Below are 10,361 nucleotides of genomic sequence, written 5' to 3' on the forward strand. Positions count from 1 at the left end.
CCGATCATGATGGCGCCTCAACCAGACGAAACCCTACTGATCTACATTGCTGCCACTTCTTGTGTCATTAGCACAGCTATCGTCATCGAGCGTGAGGAAGCCGAACACGCCTATAAGGTAGTCATAGAACTGACCAATTTATAAGAGCACAAGTACAATGGCAGCCCACAAGTGGTCGCACTGTCATACTTGAGCCCATATAAACCCAGTAGTCTGTCGAGTACCACGACGGGTCTCGATAAACGATTCACAACAACCAATATAGTACATGATTCAACATACATGTCACATATTACATAAAGTTCGCAGATACATTTCCATCATCAGAGTATGAAATAAAGTGATTACAAACCAAGTTTGATAGATAATAGCGGAAGCAAATTAAGTTTGAAAGTAGCATTTGCCAACATAGTTTAATACAGTGCCAACATAGATCACAGTCCACAAAAGCATGTAGAAGGATTAATAATGAAGCATGCCCAAGGCTTACTCCTCATCCACAGTGGGATAGAAGCAACTCTTGCAATAACCATGATACACAGTGCCATCTGCAACAATGGGAAATAAAACCCTGAGTACGAGAAGGTACTCAGCTAGACTTACCCGTCATAAACCAGAAATAAAATGACTCTAAGGATTATGCAAGGCTGTATAAGTGGAGAGATCGTGACAACATTTTGCATAAAAAATGATTAACTCAGTTATACAATTATAATTCTGTTATCAAGTTAATTATGACTATCCATTTCTAAATTAGCAACTATCCTGTGCCAAACATGTGGGATATCATTTTAAGAGCATACAATAGTATCCATAGCAGGTATTGTAGTTCCATGTTCATTCGAACCATCATATTCCATAATACAATTACTACGATATTGGGACTAGCCAAGTTTCTCACTATCCGGGAGAGATGACGATTTGAATCGATTTCAACCAGCTGGGAATTTATTCCTAACACAAACCCAGGCAGACCAGATCAATAATCACCTTAGGTCACCTTTGGTACAACTCAAGTACACATTTTGCGGGTTTGCCTAGCGCCGCACAATCAGGGACAACCAAATGCCAGGACGTTCAGGCCCAACCTATCCTTGGGCTTAGTTTGGCTCCCCGCACATCCTTACTACCATCCAGAGTGCGCACTCTTACAGAGCGGGGCTCGGCCTAAGTTGAGCTACTCGGCTTCATGGTCGAAACGAGTTATCCGGCCAGCTAAGTGATAGACATGCGTTCAATCTTGTCAGAAGCACCAACAACAGTATGGTCCTTAATCAACATAGACGGAATCACATGAGTCAACCTACACATAGACTCCGTCTGGCCTTGATTTACTTTTACCCCATGGTTCTTTTCCACAATAGCAAATATAGCCAACCGTGCTTCGGTATCCACCTATATCTCGTAGGTTATAGGAAATCACCCAACTTCTACCGGTCTAAGCTTGGCTAAGCATATATTCGATCCTAGACCTATACAGGGTTAAAGGTATATTTCTGGACAAGGAATTTATATGCATCAAGTGGTTCCAATCGACTCTTATAACCTAATGCATCAATCATAAGGACTTGAGTAATATTTTGTAAAATACTGGGAGACTTAGAATGCTCCGGGGCTTGCCTTTCAGAAAGGAAGTGGAGCGGTGGTCAGGGCACTTTGGAAGCTCTTCTGGGTCAGCTCCTTGCCTTCGGGAGCTGCGGCTTGAGGAATCTCCTGCTGGCCCCCTTCCTCTCCTTCGTTGAACTCCAGCAACGTTATCTCCTCTGTCGATCCTAGATGCATGAGTATTGCATAGGATATTGCGAATGCATACATGTTGACAAGTATAGTATGATGATACATGATGAATGAATTCTTGTAAGCATTCTTAACAGTGTGGTGTTAAAGTAATAACAAGTGCATCACGTTTTACTGAGTATGTGCATATCTCTTCTTGATTACTTAATCAAACACTTCAACAATTCATTTACTATACCCCAAAATAGTAGCTGCTTGTTTTACTCATAACTGAAGTTCTACTTATCCAAATGCTGTGATCTTAGACTTTCTGGAAAGCTTATAAAATTGTCTACAACTCTCATTTAATCACCAAAAGCTAATTCACAATATATCTTAACCAAAACAGACAATCAATCCAGTGCTGTCCAGAAATTCCAGAGAGCAAGCATTTCGGAATACTAACTTTAAACCGCTATAACTTCTAAACCCTTTGGCCTATTGTTCTAAAATTTTGACACAAGATATATGAAGAAGTTACCTACAACTTTGTTATTAACCATTTTTACAGCAAACATCATTCTTACTATGCAACATACCAAATCACAGAATCTGTCCAAAAACTCTTCTCACCCGAATTATAAAGCAACGATATTTCTATTGCATACAAACATTCCAAATTTGACCTCACCAATCATACCAACAGTACAAGGACATCAAATATACTCAAGAAAACATAATGGCCATGCCCAAACTATTTATTTAAATGCCTTTATCAATTTACTAAGATACTTAGGTTAAATAATAAACATATACTAAATGTACATCATAAATTCTCAGAAATTTACAGTGGCTTACTAGTGCTACCAATAGACTACTGTAAAAGTTTCATGCCATTTTACCAAGTAAAACATCCTATGCAAAAATGACAAGGCATAAAGGCTTAAAATAACATAAATAGGAAACCCTAGTGAAAAGTGTCAAGCAACAGATTTTATATTTTTCTTAGCATCCATAAGGTACTAGGACAACCTCCAATAAATTTCATAATTTTTGGAGCTCAGGAACTCTAGATATAAATTAAACAATTTTTCATAAATTTAAAAACACATTTCAAGTTTCATTTAAATTCTTCCAGAAACTCTACAACAATTGCCAATATTATATTTTCCTAAATACTACACTTCACCAAGATCCTAACAAAATTTGAACCACCAAATTTGGATCTCCCAAACTCTAGATATAAATTTTACAAAACCGCATGAAATCTGGAATTAATTGAGCTATCCTACAACTCTACAGTCGCTGACAAGCGGGACCTGCTGGTAAGTTGACCCCATGCGTCAGTGAAACAAAACAGGGCAGCGGCGCTGCTTGACGCTGCGTGGCCAAAGTTCGTCGACGGCAAGCTTCACCGGCGACGGTAAGTGGACTGACATGTTCTACAGAGCAACGCGCGTCTAATAACCTAGGGGTGGCGGTGAAGGTGTGGCGGAGCATGCTCGTCACCGACCACGGCGGCACGGCGGTGCTGCTCTGCGGTGCGCCGGTTATCACCGGCCACGGCGAAGCCAGGCGAGGAGTGCTACAGCAACACAGTGACCAGACGAATCTATTTAGGCGTCCTAGGCGGCTTGAGGTGCTCTGACGAAACATGGCCACGGCGGCGGCCATGGCGGAGCTCTAGCAGAGGCATACCCGTAGTGGCGCAAAGCGAAACACGGCTTACTAATGGTGCGGCTGTGGACGCTACAGTGCGGGAAGGATAGAGCAGAGTGAGGCGAAGCTTTGAGTGCAACCAATTGGAGAATGGGGCGGCGGTGAGTGTGGCAGAACCTCCTAAATTATAGGACCCACATGCACTTGTCACTGTCCAATGACCTTTGACAACTATGCATATGTTCCTGGTAACTTAAGAAGTCTGTCGGGTGTCCTCGGGGAACCCCGAATCATCCACGATTTCCGAGCAGGATCACATTACAGAGTCATTGCAGTATTACAACATTTATTCAAATATCAAGACCAGAGTAAAAACAGCGGAAGTCTTACGATAACTTAGTTTATAAACCAGTTGTTTCAAACCTTACAAATTAAGTTCGATAATTATTACAAATCAAAGTAGTAGTGTAGTGGCAAACTTAATATAAATATAACACACAAAATAAGCATCCTACCCAAGGATCACACATTCATTTATCATCATCAACCTGAACAACGGTCATGCAGCAAGGTCCAAAATAGACCTGCTCATGAGGCTCACCTGCAACAAGGGTCAACGAACCCTGAGTACAAAAGTACTCAACAAGACTTAACCGAAATATTAACTGATAAACTTAGGGATGCCGGCTTAGGGATTCAAGGTATAGCTTTAACAATAATCAAAGTTCTTTTGCGTAAAAGCTCTTTAACAAAATTCTTTATATAGAAAACTTCATAAAATCATATACAAAGCTGACACGATCCATGTTGAGATCATGAAACTTCATATCCAACACCGTCACAAGTCTTATTCGAGTTCCAGTTATTAATCTATGATGATGAATAATGAGTTGAGTCTCCATAACCGAGGAGCAACGACGATTCGAACCGATTAAACCCAGCTGGGAATTCTAGACCAGAAGAAATATGCAGGTCACTGACCTCCATATACCAACCTACCCTCGGATCCTCTAAAACAAGAACGGGTCCGTGCCACCCGAGAATACAGTACTCCACCAATCCAGCCCATTGCCACGTGGGTACACGCTATTCCTGCCATCTCTCCACTCCCAGTGCGCGAGTAGCCATTCTCATAATAGAATAGCTGAGTAAAGGCTTACCGGAGTATGTGGTTAGTACTACAAATTCTCACCTCATGCAATTCAACAACGGACGTGCCTTAATCAACACAGGCGGAAAGAACCCGCTCACAAGACCTCCATGTCTTGTGGCTCACACGCACCGAGTCTGCCCAGTCTAGATTTATTACTCCACATTCCCATATCACATGATAACATAAGTTAACCAAAATTCCGTTTAAAGTTCGCAGGTGACAGGTAATCACCCGACTTTCAGCGTTCTAAGCATAGCTAAGCAAAACTAGGCATATACGAATTTAAAACTGGTAATATGGTAAATATGGAATAACAAGGTTGGTAATGCACCAATTTGTTTTTCACTTGAATCCTAATCACTTAATGCAGTAAAGAGAAGCAAAAGCGAAATCAATTTGTAAAATACAAGGTAGGGTTGTATGCATCCGGGGCTTGCCTTCGTTGATGGAAAAGTCCGGTTCCTGCGATGTTTCACAAGTATTCGATCCGACCTCAATAGACGGATAAACCTCCTCAACAACTTGATTAACTACCACGTGTTCACCTTCATTCACTACACGTAATAACAATGCCATGTTTAACATGATGCGGAATACAAAACGTGATGCTTGATGATGGATGCAAAAATTAACAATTTGAATACAACTTTCCTTCGCGGTACAGTTGCAAGTCAAACAAACTAAATATTTTTCATAACACATACATCAATGGCCAAGGATCATTATCAAAAAATGACCCAAGGTCATCACTCAATCAAAATTTCAAACAAAACCTAAATCATTAAAGGTTACTATTTGCTTTTTATGAATTAATTATTTAATTCAAAATTATGAAATAAATCTACTGATTCTAATTGAGTTCAAAATTTTAGTATATGTTTACTACATGATAAGTAAGTGGCAAAACAAATTTCATAATTTTTGGACAATTAAATAAGCCTAGAAAAATCATGGAAATCCATTTATTAATAAATTGAGCAATTTTTATCACATTCAAAAAGTATTGAAAAACATTATTTCATATTTTTCTTAAATACTATACATCGTAGAGAAGTCACACAAAAATTTTCATAATTTTTGGAGCTCTAAATAAATCTACACAAAAATAACAAATTACATCACTATTCATTCAAATCTGAAAATAGAAAAATTCCATTTGAACGTTGAGTCACTGACAACCCGACCCCACCTGTCATCCCTAACCTCGCGCGCTGACCACGGCAACGATGGCGCTGACCGGCGATATCTCGTCGATGGCGAGACCAACGGCGACGGCCAAAGCACCAAAACACTCCCCTCGACTAGGCGCATCATTCAAGGGCACAAGCTGGACTAGCTACGGACTGGATCGAGCACTATGCCGGCCATGGCGGCCACGACGGCGCGGCTATGCTACGCTAGCGACGTGAGACCTGTAAAGCTTAAACAGATGGCCTAGGAAGCATCAGCAGCTCATCCCAAACACGACTGAGTAGAGCACAAGGCCGGAGGAGCAACGGAGAGGTGGGTCGACGTTTCGAGCAAGCACGGCGGAGCAGATCGTCATCGGTGGCGATGCTCCGGTGGCTGTGGTGGTCAAAATGAGAAATCAATGGGTGATGGAGTACCACAGCATCATGGCGAAGCTGAAGCAAGACTCAGCAGGGGTAGAGGCGCACCGTGGAGCTCTAGCCACGACGAAGTGCTCGCGACGGGGACGCTGCCGGCCGCGAGGAAGAAGAATGCGTACCGTGAGTTTTCGGTGAAGACAAGCCACAAGGACTGGTTTGCTAGACGCGCAAGGAACTAGCAGAGCTAGGACACGCTTTGCTGCGATTGCGCGGGTGCTGGTTCGACGGCAAAAGCTCAACGAAGCTATGGCAACGGCGGCGGTGGAAACAGAGGAAAGGAGCGGGGGCAAACGGCGACGGCCAGGGCTAAATAGAGCGGCTCAGAAGCACAAGGAAGCCACGCAGGAGACTTCTCCACACCAGCGCGAAGCCGAGGACGTCCACGCATGCGTCTGGAAGCGAACTGAAGGTCGCCGATGGTGTAGCTACGGCGGTGAACACTGTTCACAGTATTTACAAGTTTGCCATTCGCCAAAATTCACAAATTACTCTCAAATTTTCATAACAACTCAAAAATCTCCAAAAACAAAAGTTGTTCAAAATCAAAAGTTCTACAACTTTGCTTTTATAACCAACCCCTAATTCAATCTAGATTTTGAAATGAACTTTTGAATTCGAATGGGGGAAATTTAACGAATTACGCCTTTTTGAATTACTCCAAATTTTACTAAACAACTTGAAAAACTCCAAAAACAAACTTTGTATAACTTGTCAAGCTCTACACTTTTGCTTTTGTGCTCAACCCCAAAATATGCTTAGATTTTGAAATGGATTTTTAAGGTAGGGTTTAAATACTGAAAATCAGGGTTTTCTGGAAAATTCATATCCAAACCAAATTTTGACACGATTCAAACAATTCAATTCAACACTCATAACACAAATGTAAACTTGTTTTAGTGAATGCATATCAAAGTTTGCAATTTGACCAAATGCCTTGCAATGCATATGATGACATGTCATGTTTTTAATATTTAAACACCCGGGGTGTTACAATCCTTCCCCCTAAAAGAAATCTCGCCCCGAGATTCCAAGCCATAGAGTAAGTAATGGAAAAGGAAATGTGTCAGTCCAAAAACATCCAAAACTTGTCCATAAAACAGCTGAGGTTCCTTTACAAAACACAATTTATAGCAACCGAGCTCAACTAACATTACTCTATTCTATATTGACGCTAGAAACTCTGGAAACTTTTCTAACAAGTAATCTTCTGATTCCCATGTAGCTTCCTCTTCTGAATGTTGATTCCATTGTATTTTATAGAACTTGATTGTCTGTCTTCGAGTAACATAATCTTTCTGATCTAACACTCGGATAGGATATTCGGAATAAGTTAAATCCGGTTCTAGTTCCACTCCTTCAACTTCAACATTCTGTTCAGGCACTCGTAGACACTTCTTCAATTGAGAAACATGGAACACATCATGCACAGTTGCGAGATGTTTAGGTACTTTCAAGCGATATGCCACTTTTCCATACCTCTCCAAAATTTGATATGGTCCAATATATCGGGGTGCCAACTTTCCTTTAACACCAAAACGGGTAACTCCCTTCATTGGTGATACTTTCAGATATACAAAATCTCCTTTGTTAAATACCAATGGTCTCCGTCTTCTATCCGCATAACTCTTTTGGCGAGACTGAGCTATCTTCAAATTACTCTATATTTGCCTAACCTTGTCTTCTGTTTCTTTCACAAGGTCAACTCCAAAGAATCTTCTTTCTCCAGGCTTAGACCAACTCAACGATGTTCTGCATCTATGACCATAGAGTGCTTCAAATGGAGCCATTCTAATGCTTTCCTGATAACTATTGTCGTATGAGAACTCGGCCAAAGGTAAGCATTTATCCCACTTATTGGAATAGTTAAGGACACAACACCTTAACATATCTTCAAGTACTTGATTGACTCTTTCAGTCTGTCCATCAGTCTATGGATGATAAGCTGTACTATACAGAAGTTTGGTACCCAATGAAGAATGCAATTGTTTCCAAAAGTTAGAGACAAACTGTGTACCCCTATATGACACAATAGTCTTGGGTACTCCATGGAGACTCATGATTCTTGCTAAATACATCTTGGCATATTGGATCATAGGATATATTGTCTTGACAGGAAGAAAATGTGCTGACTTAGTGAGTCGGTCTACAATAACCCATACTGAGTCAAATCCCTTTGATGTCTTGGGTAGACCAACATTAAAATCCATACTTATGTCCTCCCATTTCCAAGATGGAATAGGTAATGGTTGTAATTCACCAGCAGACCTCAAATGTATCGCTTTCACCTTTTGACAAGTATCACACTTTGCTATATATCTAGCAATCTCTATTTTCATTTTTGTCCACCAGAATCTTTGCTTCAAGTCATGGTACATCTTGTTGCTTCCCGGATGGATAGATAACCTAGTAGCATGTGCCTCTTCTAGAATTGACTGCCGCAACTCAGGAACTTTTGGTACCACCAGGCGATCCTTGAACCATAACACATCTTCATCATCTATGCTAAAGCATTCTGCTTTTCCATTCTTGACTCTTTCCTTGATATGGGCTATACCCTTGTTTTCCTTCTGAGCAGCAATAACTTGATCTCGAATAGTGGCTTCAACAATTATGTTGGTCAAACTTCCTTGTTGAATTACTTCTACATTCAACTTCTCCATTTCTTGACATAAATTTAAACCCATTGTTCTCACTGTCAGACAATTGCAATAACTTTTGCGACTGAGGGCATCTACAACCATATTTGCTTTACCCGGGTGATAATGTACTTCCAAATCATAATCCTTAATCAGTTCTAACCATCTTCTTTGTCACATGTTCAACTCTGACTGGGTAAAGATATACTGTAAGCTCTTGTGGTTTGTATACATGTGGCACGTATTACCAAGCAGGTAATGCCGCCAAATCTTTAGAGCATGAACCATAGCTGCTAACTCCAGATCATGAGTCGGATAGTGTTCTTCGTGTTGCTTAAGTTGCCTGGATGCATAAGCAATGACTCGGCCTTCTTGCATCAACACACATCCAATATCAATACCTGAAACATCACAATAAACATCAAACGGCTTTTCAATATCAGGTTGGGCTAGCACTGGTGCAGTAGTCAATAGTCTTTTCAAAGTCTAGAAAGCCTTTTCACATTCGGATGACCAGACAAACTTAACTTGGTTCTTCAACAATTCAGTTATGGACTTTGATATTTTAGAGAAATCTAGAATAAACCGACGGTAATACCCTGCCAAACCCAGAAAACTCCGAACTTGATGAACTATGGTTGGCGGTTTCCAATCAAGCACATCCTTCACTTTGCTGGGATCAACTGCAACTCCTTCGGCTGACAAGACATGTCCAAGAAATTGCACTTCCTTAAGCCAAAAATCACACTTGCTGAACTTGGCATATAGTTGATGTTCTCTCAAGCGGGTTAGAACAATTCTGAGATGTTCCGCATGTTCTTTCTTATTCTTGGAATATACTAAAATGTCATCAATAAACACCACTACAAACTTGTCTAGCTCAGGCATGAATACTGAGTTCATCAGATACATGAAATGAGCTGGAGCATTTGTCAAACCAAAAGACATTACCAAGTATTCATATAATCCATATCTTGTGGTAAATGCCATTTTGGGTATATCTTCAGGCTTTATCTTGATTTGGTGATATCCTGACCTCAAATCTATCTTGGAGAAAACTTTGGCTCCGGCCAATTGATCAAAAAGCAAATCTATCCGAGGTAATGGATATTTATTATTGATGGTCACTTCATTCAATGGACGATAGTCAACACATAACCTCAGGGTCTCATCTTTCTTTTTCACAAAAATTGCCGGACATCCCCAAGGTGAGGAACTAGGTTGGATAAACCCCTTCTCAATCAATTCTTGTAACTGAGTCTTCAACTCGACCAATTCCTTAGGTGACATCCTATAAGCTCTTTGAGAAATCAGAGCTGTTCTAGGTTGTAACTCTATGTTAAACTATACATCCCTATCAGGTGGTAGACTGGGTAAATCTTCAGGAAACATGTCCGGAAATTCACACAATACCAGAATATCTCTAATCTCTTTGACAGCAGTTGCACAAACCTTGCCCACTGATCTTCTTAGGGTTGGAAGTTGGATGAGAAGTTGAGAATTACTATCAGGCAAACTTACCCTTAATGTCCTATTCAAAGCATCTATAACAGCCTTATGTTGATACATCCAATTCATTCCCAAGAT

The sequence above is a fragment of the Miscanthus floridulus genome, chromosome 2 (genome assembly GCF_019320115.1).
Source record: "Miscanthus floridulus cultivar M001 chromosome 2, ASM1932011v1, whole genome shotgun sequence".
NCBI classification, from domain to species: domain Eukaryota; kingdom Viridiplantae; phylum Streptophyta; class Magnoliopsida; order Poales; family Poaceae; genus Miscanthus; species Miscanthus floridulus.